Below are 11,439 nucleotides of genomic sequence, written 5' to 3'. Positions count from 1 at the left end.
CGCCTGAAACGGATATCGAGGATCCGGATAGCGTGAAAAACTGCCGGATGGATGTGTCTTTGGCCTCTCTTCGTCTTAGGCACACGCCATCCCGCTCGGTCCCTCTCGGTCTCCCTTCGCGAGATTCCCAGGATTCTTCTCGCTTTCTGTCTCGCTCTCCCCTTTTCCCTGTGGTTTCTCTATACCAGCAGACACCGACGTCGCTTTCCAGAAGACAGCCTCCTCCGCGGGATCTGGCATATTAATGCTTTATGGTAATGCTGTCGGCCCGTTTCGTATCGGTGTACATTCGAAGAAGCGCGAAGAGAAACCTTCCGGCATTTATCACATTTGTTGCCAATTCGAAACGGGTTCTCCCATTTAATTCTTTTTTCCTCCTTTCTCTTCCACTTCTCTCCTTCTTTTCTTTCGCGGGCTTTTTGAAAATCGAAATGAATTCTCGCAGTGTGACGAAACTGGCATTAATTAAAGGAACAGGGTTGTCTGTTGTTAGAAGTAATACGTATACGGTAGGACACGGTGTGTTATAAGTAATACGTATACGGTACGACACGGTGTGTTAGAAGTAATACGTATACGGTACGACACGGTGTGTTAGAAGTAATAACGTATACGGTACGACACGGTGTGTTAGAAGGAACACGTATACGGTACGACACGGTGTGTTATAAGTAATACGTATACGATATAATATGATATGATATAATATCTGAATTTATGCGAGATATTTGTCCCGCTTCCTTGGGAATCGTTTGGCAATTATACGGGTTTGGTCGAAAATTCTCACGAATATTCGAAGATTAAACGATGGAGTTTCATCGGCCACGTCTGAAAATACGCGACGGTGATATGAAATAATACGCAACGAACATAAATTCAAGATGATTCTTCAAGATGGTTAGAATGCGCGCGGAAAATTCTGAAAATTTTGTGCTCGAGAGGGAAGATAAAAAAAAATTCGACATTTCGAGATAAAAGAAAGAAAGGGGAAAGCTATTTCTGTTTTAAAGACTCAGTCACTCGCTTTTGAATGATATTGCGTTCGAAGCGAAGTTACGAACTGATCGCGTGTTATTACGCGTTGAGTATTATTTTTTCATTAAAGTCTCTCCCACGTCCAACGAGTTCTCCACGTCGCAGATATATGCAAATTCACCTCCCCCCCCCTCCTGCTCTTCCGTTCCAATGAAAATTAAACTTGGCTATTAAAGTGAAATTCTAATTAAAAATTAACATAACAATCGTCAGCCTTCAAACGAACGTGTGCAGGTATTCATTTATGTAAAGTGCATTTAAATTTTAAGCGACGTTTCTTAATTAGAATTTCATCTGAAGTATGTATTAAGGATAATAGTTGGACAAACAAGTGGTCACAGTTATTACGCGCAATTATTCGGCAAGATTTCCTCGGCCTGCAACACATTAACCTGCTCGCAATCTTCAATTATTGTCGAGCAATTCGCAAACGGACGCAAGAAATTGGAATACCGGTTGAAACATTAAAGCGCAAGTTTTCATTTTTCACTTGGAGTGTATTTTATGTAATTTTATGAAATTGTATGATGTACTTTCATAAATGAAGTCAGTTCCGTAGTCAGTAATTGCTAGCAATAAGTTAAAAATGATTTGAAACGTTGGACGAATTTTTAATGACAATACTTAAATAGCAAAAGTTTAATACTACCACTACTAATGTGGTCAAAATGATCAATTTATAATTGTCTATGGAAATTTTATACATTCATAGCAATATATTTTTAGATACTCCAGTGATTTTTAATAAAATACATTAACAGAAGCTTGTGTTCTTCGTTGTACTATTAACTTTTCCCTGTACCTTCAATTTCTTTACTATAACCATCATACTTTAGTCGTTGGTAGTTCTAGTAGTACAACAAACGTTCTATATAAACGAACTTAAAATTGTGCAATCGAGATATATCGAAAGATATACATTTTTTATTGATTAAATTTGTATGCGTTAGTATGCATTAACGTTTCACATGAATGTAATTACGTGTCTGAATCATACTTAATACACTTGCAAAATGCGTTTATTTCGTAACTGAGGCTGTAACTTTCGTAACCAACGAGCTCGAAAATCACCTCTCAACGTCCTCGGGGGAAAAAAAAAAAAAAAAAAAAAAAAGAGGAGAACGAACCAACTAGAGTCATCCCGATGGTCTCGCGGCGTTAAAATGAGAACGGCCGCTTTAAAAAGAAGCGCGGCCGGAGGACCGGTTCTCACAGACGCTCCATTTAACCAAGAGGGGTAAGCAAGCCAGACAGCCGGAGGAGACCAGGCGCGGAAAGACGGAAACCCGTGGATGTCTCTGCGAGGGTAGATGGAGGCACGGCGCTCTCTCTCCCTTCCACCCTATCACGGGCGTATTATCGCGCGTGAACAACGCGCGACTCGGGGAAATTAGCCACTGCGTTATTATCGCGGCAGCCAGTGGCAGGTTTCGTTGCTCGTAACAGGGTTACTACTGCGGGCTGCAAACCCGAAGAAGAGGCCATCCCTTCCACCCCTCCCGGCGTGTCAGAGGGTGTTTTAATCCCTACTGAGCCAGTCGGTAAGTTGGGAAAGAGGAACAGAGACATAGAGAGAAAGAAAGAGAGAAAGAGAGAGAGAGAGAGAAGCTCTCGGCATAACTCTTCATTCGCGAGGTTAGCCGGTATAACTGTAACTTACTTCCTCCAACTTTATCACGTGTGCGCGACTGTTTGTCTATATATACAACTCAGACGCCCGAGCGCGGTCCGCGTACGCCCTTCGCCTCCTTCACCTCCTTCCACACCGCCATCGTGGACCAAAGGGTGGTTCCGTTTCACCGAATTCACCCTTCGTTCCAGCAGCAGGGCTAACGTCGCCCAAGGGGGAGGAGGCGGCGAGAGAAAGGGACGATAACAACGACGCGACGGTGGTACGCAGCAACTCTACTTGTTTGAATAATTACTCACTCGGTGTGCTCGGAGTCGTTCGGAACGGAGGTGGACGGCGGTGGCTCGGCAAAAAATAAGATAAATAGAAGGAGAGACCGGGAGACCGGGCTGCTGGCGTGCATGCTACGACCCCGCGATTATCGTGGAAACTCTTTAAAGTGGAACGAGCTGTTTCACCCGGCGAACCACCATCCATCCCTCTCAGAGATCGCTACGTTTCTTCTCTTTTTTTCTTTTCTTTCTTTCTACTTGTAGTTTTGTTTTCGTTCTCGTTCGAACTGCGAGGGAATCCGGAGGATAATTCGGTTAATTTGGACTATCGACTGGGTCGCGGGACGTGTGTCCTTTTTTTGTGTCGTCTCTTTTCTTCCTTTCTCTCTTCTTTAGTTTATGAAGGATGGGGATGTTGACACGAGCGAATGCTCATTTTGTCGTTGATTTAATCTATTACTCTAAAGAACTTATTCTAGCGAGTTTAATGCCAAAGGATAATACGATTAAACAATTTGTTTTATAATATTTCATATGCTTCAATATTTTGGTACTTCAAATTACGAAACTTAGGTGAAAGAATTAAGGATATCCCTTTGTATTCGTTCTTGCCGATATTGTTAAGAATATTAATTGAATCTAACAGTGTTAATTAAGTGGAAAAAATTATAAATTGAACGTTGCTCCTTGATGAGGTAATAATATTAAAGTTGCTTGACTCACCCATAATATTGTTCGTGGTACTATTTCAGACGCTTACCTGTAACAACAAAAGAAACAAGGTATTGTTATTAATTGTGGTTAATTCTTGCTATTAATAAATAATAAACTAGTGGAAATGATTCGTTATTTCGAATTGTTATTTTTCATTTTCATTTCGAATGAAATTTTGATAGAAATGATATTGCAAATATTATTCTTCAAAGGAATATTTTTAATCCTTTAACCCTTAGCAACTCTTATTGGCTAATTAGGGAATTTTTAATCCTTCAAGTTTAATTCTTACTAAAGTATTTATAACGAACAATAAAATAATTGGTTCATTTATTAGAGATTCAAAGAGTAAAACATTGAATAAATACATTAGAAGATGAATGTATTCCTAATTTATCGTATGCTCCCGATTCAATATTAAACTCCTAGACTTCTGACAAATTTTACGCATGCGAAGAATTAACGAGCTTAAAAATACGAGAGAGCAAGCGTGGCCTGCAAGTGAAACGATTAGTTGATATTCAATTCGATATTCATCTGTCATATGAACAATGCAATTACAGATTTCTACACTTTTCGTGCCATTTATCCTTACACCGTTTCGATATTTGTTTTTCGTTACAGGCTCCGCCGGATATCGATACAAAGTTTTCCAGTGTTTCATTAGTTTGTTTCTCTTTGGAATTCTAGCAAAACGATAACATCGATATAAAGTTACCGTTTCATTAATTTGTTTTTTTTTCTTTTTTCTTTTTTTTTTTTTTTTGCTCGCTGGCCGACCGTGCCGAACGATATTTTCAACTCGAATCGCAATTACGCGATTTTGCTTTCCCCTCCGAATGGTCGTGTTTCCCGTCGTTGACGTCGAAGTCGCATTGCGAAGTCCATTTCCAATGAAAATACAAATAATCCGTAAATTAATTCTGTTAGTAACTTTCGTCTGCAATTAAAAAAAAAAAAATGCAAAAAACGTGAAAGGGAAAGGTTGTGTGCCCGTGCCAGTTCGTAATGTTTAATGACAGAAAAATTAGTTTGCACCATCGAATTTTACTCTGTGCAACGAATATTTGTACGATCGTTACTTTTGTAACCAGAGTAATGAATTAATTAGTCAATTAATTATTCAATTCTCGAATCCTTGTTAAGTGTGTTGAAATAAATAATAAGGATACTATTTTCTGTTGATTGTACACATTCATTGTCTAAGAAAGAGCATATGAAATATTCTTAAAACTGAGATATAATATAAAAATATTGACAACATGTAATATGAATATGTAAATGAGACAGTGAAAACAATTTGAATCAAATTTACATATAACTTTCAAAAACTTATAATGATGCAAATATCTTCGATGACAAAATTTTTATCAATTAAGAATTAATTCAGATACTTCGGCAACATTATAAAATATTTAAAGTTATATGTTGGATCACATTATAAAATATTTAGAAATTTGACATAAATATTTTTTTGTTGAAGTTGAGAATACGAAGTTCTACTTTACGCGTGTCTAAAACAAGATTTTTTTCTAAAGTTCTTACTCGTTGGCCGAATAAAAATTATTTCAGTCTATTATTTTGAAATATATGTTATTAAAAGGATATCCAAATTACGAAACATTAAAAAACTTTTTTTTTTATTATTGCTATGAATATTTTATTATTATTATTATATACATACCATTTTACTATTACTACATGATATATAATATACACCATTTACTATATTGTTAAAAATATTTTAAAAAACATATTGAAATTTATTATTTTCAATAACAGCAATCAACAGAAAAATAGTATTGGGTATACCATTCAACACAACAGACTCGAATATTTTTACACAAATAAAATCCGTCTATCTCTCTAAAATTGTCACCAAAAAAAAAAAAAAAGAAAAAAAAGAAAAAAAGAATCCGAATCATACTTAAACTCACGCGCACGTATGTGATTCGTTAGCGGAGAATCAATTTGTAGGAAGCGGGGATTTTCATGGATGATAAATAACAGGGTGGAGTTCCGTGTCAAGCGAAAAGTAAGCACTGCCCAGCCAATAATGCCATTCCGCGTAAGTAGGATGTAACGATTTCATAAAAGCAAGTCTGGAGCCCCCGATATGAAAGCACGATGATGAGCAGAATTCACGTTACAACGATCTATCATTGCGCCGCTATCATGAATGCCCGGCGTCAATACAACGAGGATGTTCGTATAAAAACAACATCAATCTTCAATATGCCCGGTGCATCGATATCGAATTCCCCTGGTGCGATTGTGCCGTGCCAGAGCAGCCAGATACAATCCTCTGTTACGCAGCGATTCTGAACCGATGTATCGCGCGTCCTTCGAAGATCATGCAAACACGAGAGCATAAAAGGCGGGAAAACTGGCGGAAAACGGAACGCGCGCCGTATGAATAAGATTGTTGTTTCATTTCAATGCGTGGTTGCGTTCAATTTCGACTCTTTCTTGTGTAAACGTTCGTGTGTCTTTCCTTTTCTGTTTGCCGAGAATTCGAAGAGAATCCGATTGATTAGAATAGACAGTATTAAGAAAATTCCTGTAAAATGACGACTTACGTATATAAAAAGTTTAAAAGAGAACGTGTTAAAATATACTGAAAGATATATATTTCAAAATTTATTGCATGCTTTTCGTTCACGGTGTTAATAACAATTTCGATGTTTACTTGGAAACGATGTAAAAAGAACTAGTGGAGTCTAGTCTCGAAATATGTATTCCAAGTATGTCCAAAATTCACAATAAATACGTTTCATTCTCCGCAAGAAAGTTTGATACAAGCGACAAATTATAATTACTCCGCGTGACAAGTACACAACTACGAAAACAAGTCGTTACTCGAAAAAAGAAAAAAAAGAAAAAAGAGAAACTGCCGTTTCTTCGTGACGAGTATACTCGTCGTTCGCAGTTAAGAGGTTAAGCACGACGCGTATGCAAGTAACAGCAGCGATTAATCACCGAGCTCTCTGGGAAATTGAAGACGCAGGAGAGGCCGCGCGATTTAATTCGCAAATTGTCCCAAGGACCGTGGGACAACGGTGACGGATGGACGAAACGCGCTCCGTCGAGACGAAGGCATCGACGCACAGCCAGCATTCAGCCACCGCTGAATATGGATCCGTGTCACGGCTATTGCGCGCTGATGTATCATCGCTTTGTCACCGTGTCCCATAAATTTGTATTACGTCGGTGAATTTGAAATTCCGGCTGGTAGACGCGTTTCGTAACGATAACAGCCCCGCGCGTCCGCGTTGTTCTCGCGCGAGACGAGGAGAAGGACACACGTGCGAAATAATTAATAATAATCCCTAAAAACGCAAGGTGCAACAATAGCTGAGGACGTTAATTGCGTACGCTAAAGGCGAGACTTCGTCCCCCTCCCGTTTCGATTCGATGGGATGTACATCCTCGTGGTTTTACTTGCGAGACTTAATTAAAGTTTCGATTCGTAGGTTTCTCTTCAGGGCGACGCTGACGAACGAATGGAATGGCCCTGACAGTTAATCGGTCGATGCTTGAAATTGGAAATTTAATTGGGATTTTAAGATGTACGCGAGTAGCAACCGTAGCTGTTATTCCAGAAGGGCAACGTGGAAATGAATATTTTATTAAATGGACACCGATGACGTGGGTTGGATGATAAGTCTGTTGGAATGACGGTTGCGCGACTGGGATTGTTACTATTGTATTGCTTCTTAAGACTATTACAGTGTATTTAAGAAGAATGTGGATGCTATTTCTCTGAAAAGAATTTTTTTTTTTTTTTTTGTATGTGCAAAATTTTGCACAGATCGAAAGTATAATACTATTACGCGCTCGATTAATAGTGTATCCAATCTCCAGCACATGCTTTCTACCAACTTTTCAGCATGCAAGACAGATAAACCTTCGTAGTTCTCGAATTCAATGACTCGAGCTTTGTTAAAACAAACGTCCCTCGCAATCTATGATTGTCCATGATCAACCAAATAAAATTGAGTATCAGTAATTCATTCATGCTTAATTATGCATTGATATATAAATTCTTTTTCAAACACACTGGTATTTAAAAGAAATACTGTTTGTGCAAACTAAATCAATTATAAAATTGTTTGATTATCACTCTTACTTCTTCTGATCTTCTCTATATCCGTCGTTCAATTCAATGAGTAGCATTGCATTAACATTTATTAATCCAGACGAATAGAGACCAAGCAATGAATTTTACAGCAAGTGTCTTCAAATTTCCTAAAATTGTAAAGCTAGAGTGGAGGTGATAAATATCAAAGCGAAATCCTTTCGCAGCCACGACATTAAGAAACAGACTTTGACAGTGTAGATTTACCGAATAGAATAATAAATAAAATGTCGCGTCAATTAGGTTAATTGGTAGTTATTACTTACAAACGACAATGTACAGAATGTTCAGGACCATTTCCACCTTAAATTACTAACATGAGAGGAACGTGGCTGCATCACGTCCGTTGCATTCCGGCTAACTCATCAATTAATGAAAGGACGTTTACGAAGGAGCGGCATAGAAATCGCGAAGTCTCGACGGACAAAGCAACATTAAGCCATCCAGTGTATCGCGAGATTTAGGATGAGCATTGTTTCTAGTTCGTGGCCGTTCTAGGACTCGAAGATTAACCATGTTGCATGGTAATCAAGGTTCCAGCACTGTGGGAGTTGTGTTCTGTTGTCACTGCGCAGCAGTCGACTACTTCGGCTAGATTGCCTCAGTTTCTATTTACGATTCCAATGCAATGACGGATGCTTTGCTAGATTACTGTTTGATTAATGAAATTTTTACGCGCAGCAATTACTGAGAATTAAGCAATAACAAGGTTAATATTTTAAAATTAAATTAATAACAAAGTCAATATTATAAAATTAAATATTTATCGTATTGCAACAATAGATTGCGAGTTTTTGCGAGCGTTTATAGAAAACACGTAGATGATGAATGGAACAAACGAACATTTTCATGAAACTTATTTCGTTATAAATAGACCAGTCTGACAGCAAACTATTATTTCCAAGTTTTTATTCTTATTATTATTTCGTTTCGCAGTGTCTGCGCATTTTTAAAAGATTAATTACCCCTTCTTTGGTTCCTGACATGAACTCCCCTGCATTCAATTTCATTTTATTCACCTCCTCCCATAATAAATCAAATTACATTCAAAGCGTTACGTCAACACATTCTCCCGTGAAAACTAGGTATCTACGAAAATTTATAAATCCCTGCTTTTATAAATTGAAGATGATTTTAAGGATGTAATGCAACGAAGCAAGGATATTGCAAGCATTTTTTAATACGGACATTTTGGTTTATTTCTGACAAATTCCAGTAAAACGTTTGAATTGAATTCGTGTTATAAATGAAAAAATACGCGAATTCAAAACAGGAGTTATAATTTCATGCCAGAAAACTAAATCGCATTTATAATTTCTATGTAACTTCGTAATTATAATTTCTGTATAACTACGCATGTAATTTCGTAGAAAACTGAAACTCAAAATATCTATTCAATAAACGATAGAAATAGACACTGAAATCAATGTAATTAATTCTCGGTGTATATAATATTCAATAATCACAAAAGCAGTAAAGAAAATTATTAATAGAATTCTAGTCGTAATTATATTCCAGTTACATTATCAACAAAAATCCTGTTCCTAGTTATACTCTAAAATTGGTACTTTAAATATCAACAATTACTTAGTAATTAAAAAAAAAAAATGATTAAGAAACTAGTAGTACAAATCTATTATAAAAATTATAAAAATTAACAATACAAACCCCGAAAGCAAGTTCAACTCTACTGCAATTAAACGATAATAAATATGGAAGATCAAGCGAGACTGACAATGTGTCAGCATTTACACAATAAATACTGACACGCTGTACTTGATATTAATAATTTAAAAAAAAATTTTTTTCTAAGAGACTAGAAATCTCTCATTAAAAATCAACGATACAAACTCAAGGCATGTCTCAGTCGTGTTCAACCAAATCTATTGCAACCAAAATTCTTCAAACGATAAGAAAAACAGAGAATCAACGGATGAGAGGCAGATTAAAACTCGAAAAACTGACAGCGTGTGCCCGTGGCATTTCCGCAGAACGCGATGGGGCGTTAATTTAGGGGGGTGAGATCAACAATGACACTCTCAGCTGTATCAGAGAACCGCAGCGATGCACCGTGAGCAGCATCTTATAGCCGTCGCCACGGTTCTCCAAGATTAACAGTGTAACATGCTAATTAGGACTCTCGCGTCGAGAAGTCCAGTTTAGCCTTGGTAAGCGATCCGCTCTGTCTTCGGACATTGCCGCGTAACAAGCACGGTTGTATATCAACGGAGACGCCAGCGAAGCACGTAGCCAGCTGCGCACAATAAGCCATTGTTGTCCCTCCGACGTTACCGTTTCCCCATTTACCGTTCGTCGAAGACAAAGCTTACCATCAGCCAGCTTGCTCGCTCGTTCGGCTGCTTGCCGCACGCGTTTCACCGTCCTGTCCACGGTATGCTTCGCCTCCACCCTCGTTTCTTTCTTTCTTCCCTCCCTTTAACGTTCCTTTCCGTGGATTTCGTTTGCCCCTCTTTCTTCGTTTTTCGCGCCGTACCAAGCAGTTATTAATTTCATCCCCCACTCCCCTCTTTTTGCTTTTTCTGCTTCTCCATTTCTCCTAACGTTAGCTTCTTCTTCCTCCACCCTTCCCCCTCCCCCTCCCTTTCACCAGCCCTCTTTGTATTCGCAGCACTTTGCACGTAGTTATTTCATCCCTCATTTTCCATTAATTTTCTTTTCTTTCAATTGTAACGCGTACTACTCGCATAATACTCGTATCGATGTAACTGAACTTTGATTGAACGTCTTCTCTCCGTCCAATTATCCAAATATTTTCAAGTTCACTTGGCTTTTCTGACTGACTTTCTATTTTTAATAATTGCCAATAGTTTGCATTTGATTCTAGAGTTATCTTCAATCGTATTATTATTATTTACTCTATTGCGTTGAATTTTAATTCTAATTGAATTTTGCTACAGAATATCCAAATACTTCGCTACTTCGTTTTTTCTATGTATTAGAGTATCTTTGTTCATTTCTTTTCCCGTTGGAGAAAATCCAAATTCACATGCTAATGGTTGCATTTATAGAATAATTCTAATCCCTAATGTGATAAGTTTCAACGAATTGAACATGCGATATTGCAGAATTTTATTATATACAATGAATTTAGTAAAATTCAATATTTATTTATGACAATAATCTTAAAAATTATACTGCAACGTTAATCCGCTATAAAAATGAAATTTTACAAGTATTTTATTTACCATTGTATTTTATTAACATCGGATTTTGTTATTGTTGCATCGCCAGTTTCATTGTAATTTTTAATATTTGAAAAATCTTTCTCGTATAATGTTTTTTTATATTTCATTTTTCGGTTTCTTTTTTCAATGTTCCAAATTATCCCGATGTTCCAATGTTACAAACATGAAAATAAAATTAATATGTTTCATTTCATTACGTGCATTTTTAAATTTGTAATTTTGTACATTATTAAAATTATAATTTGAAATATGAAAATGAATTAAATTGTAAAAAAAAATTTGTTAAGGAACTCAATTGAAATACATTGTTAGAGATATGTAATTTTAACAATTACTTTCATGTAACTTTCTCCTCAAACAAAATATGAAATTGCACGAATAAAATTCAACATTCAAATGATAATAAAAGATCATTACATTGTACACGACAATACGAGATAACGT

At 37.0% G+C, this 11,439-nt stretch overlaps 1 long non-coding RNA gene across 1 annotated transcript in view; it reads right to left on the bottom strand.

The window, feature by feature from the left end:
* Positions 1 to 3,655: 3,655 nt before the first annotated feature.
* LOC122537852 overlaps positions 3,656 to 11,439 on the bottom strand; it is a 32,315-nt gene continuing 24,531 nt past the window's right edge. Inside the window, exon 3 of the long non-coding RNA XR_006308706.1 lies at positions 3,656 to 3,697. This is a non-coding gene — a long non-coding RNA (uncharacterized LOC122537852). The remainder of the gene's footprint in view (positions 3,698 to 11,439) is intronic.

The sequence above is a fragment of the Frieseomelitta varia genome, unplaced genomic scaffold (genome assembly GCF_011392965.1).
Source record: "Frieseomelitta varia isolate USP_RPSP 00005682 unplaced genomic scaffold, Fvar_1.2 scaffold_934, whole genome shotgun sequence".
Lineage (NCBI taxonomy): Eukaryota > Metazoa > Arthropoda > Insecta > Hymenoptera > Apidae > Frieseomelitta > Frieseomelitta varia.
The sequence above is the reverse complement of the archived record's forward strand: the minus strand, read 5'-3'. Positions and strand labels throughout refer to the sequence as shown.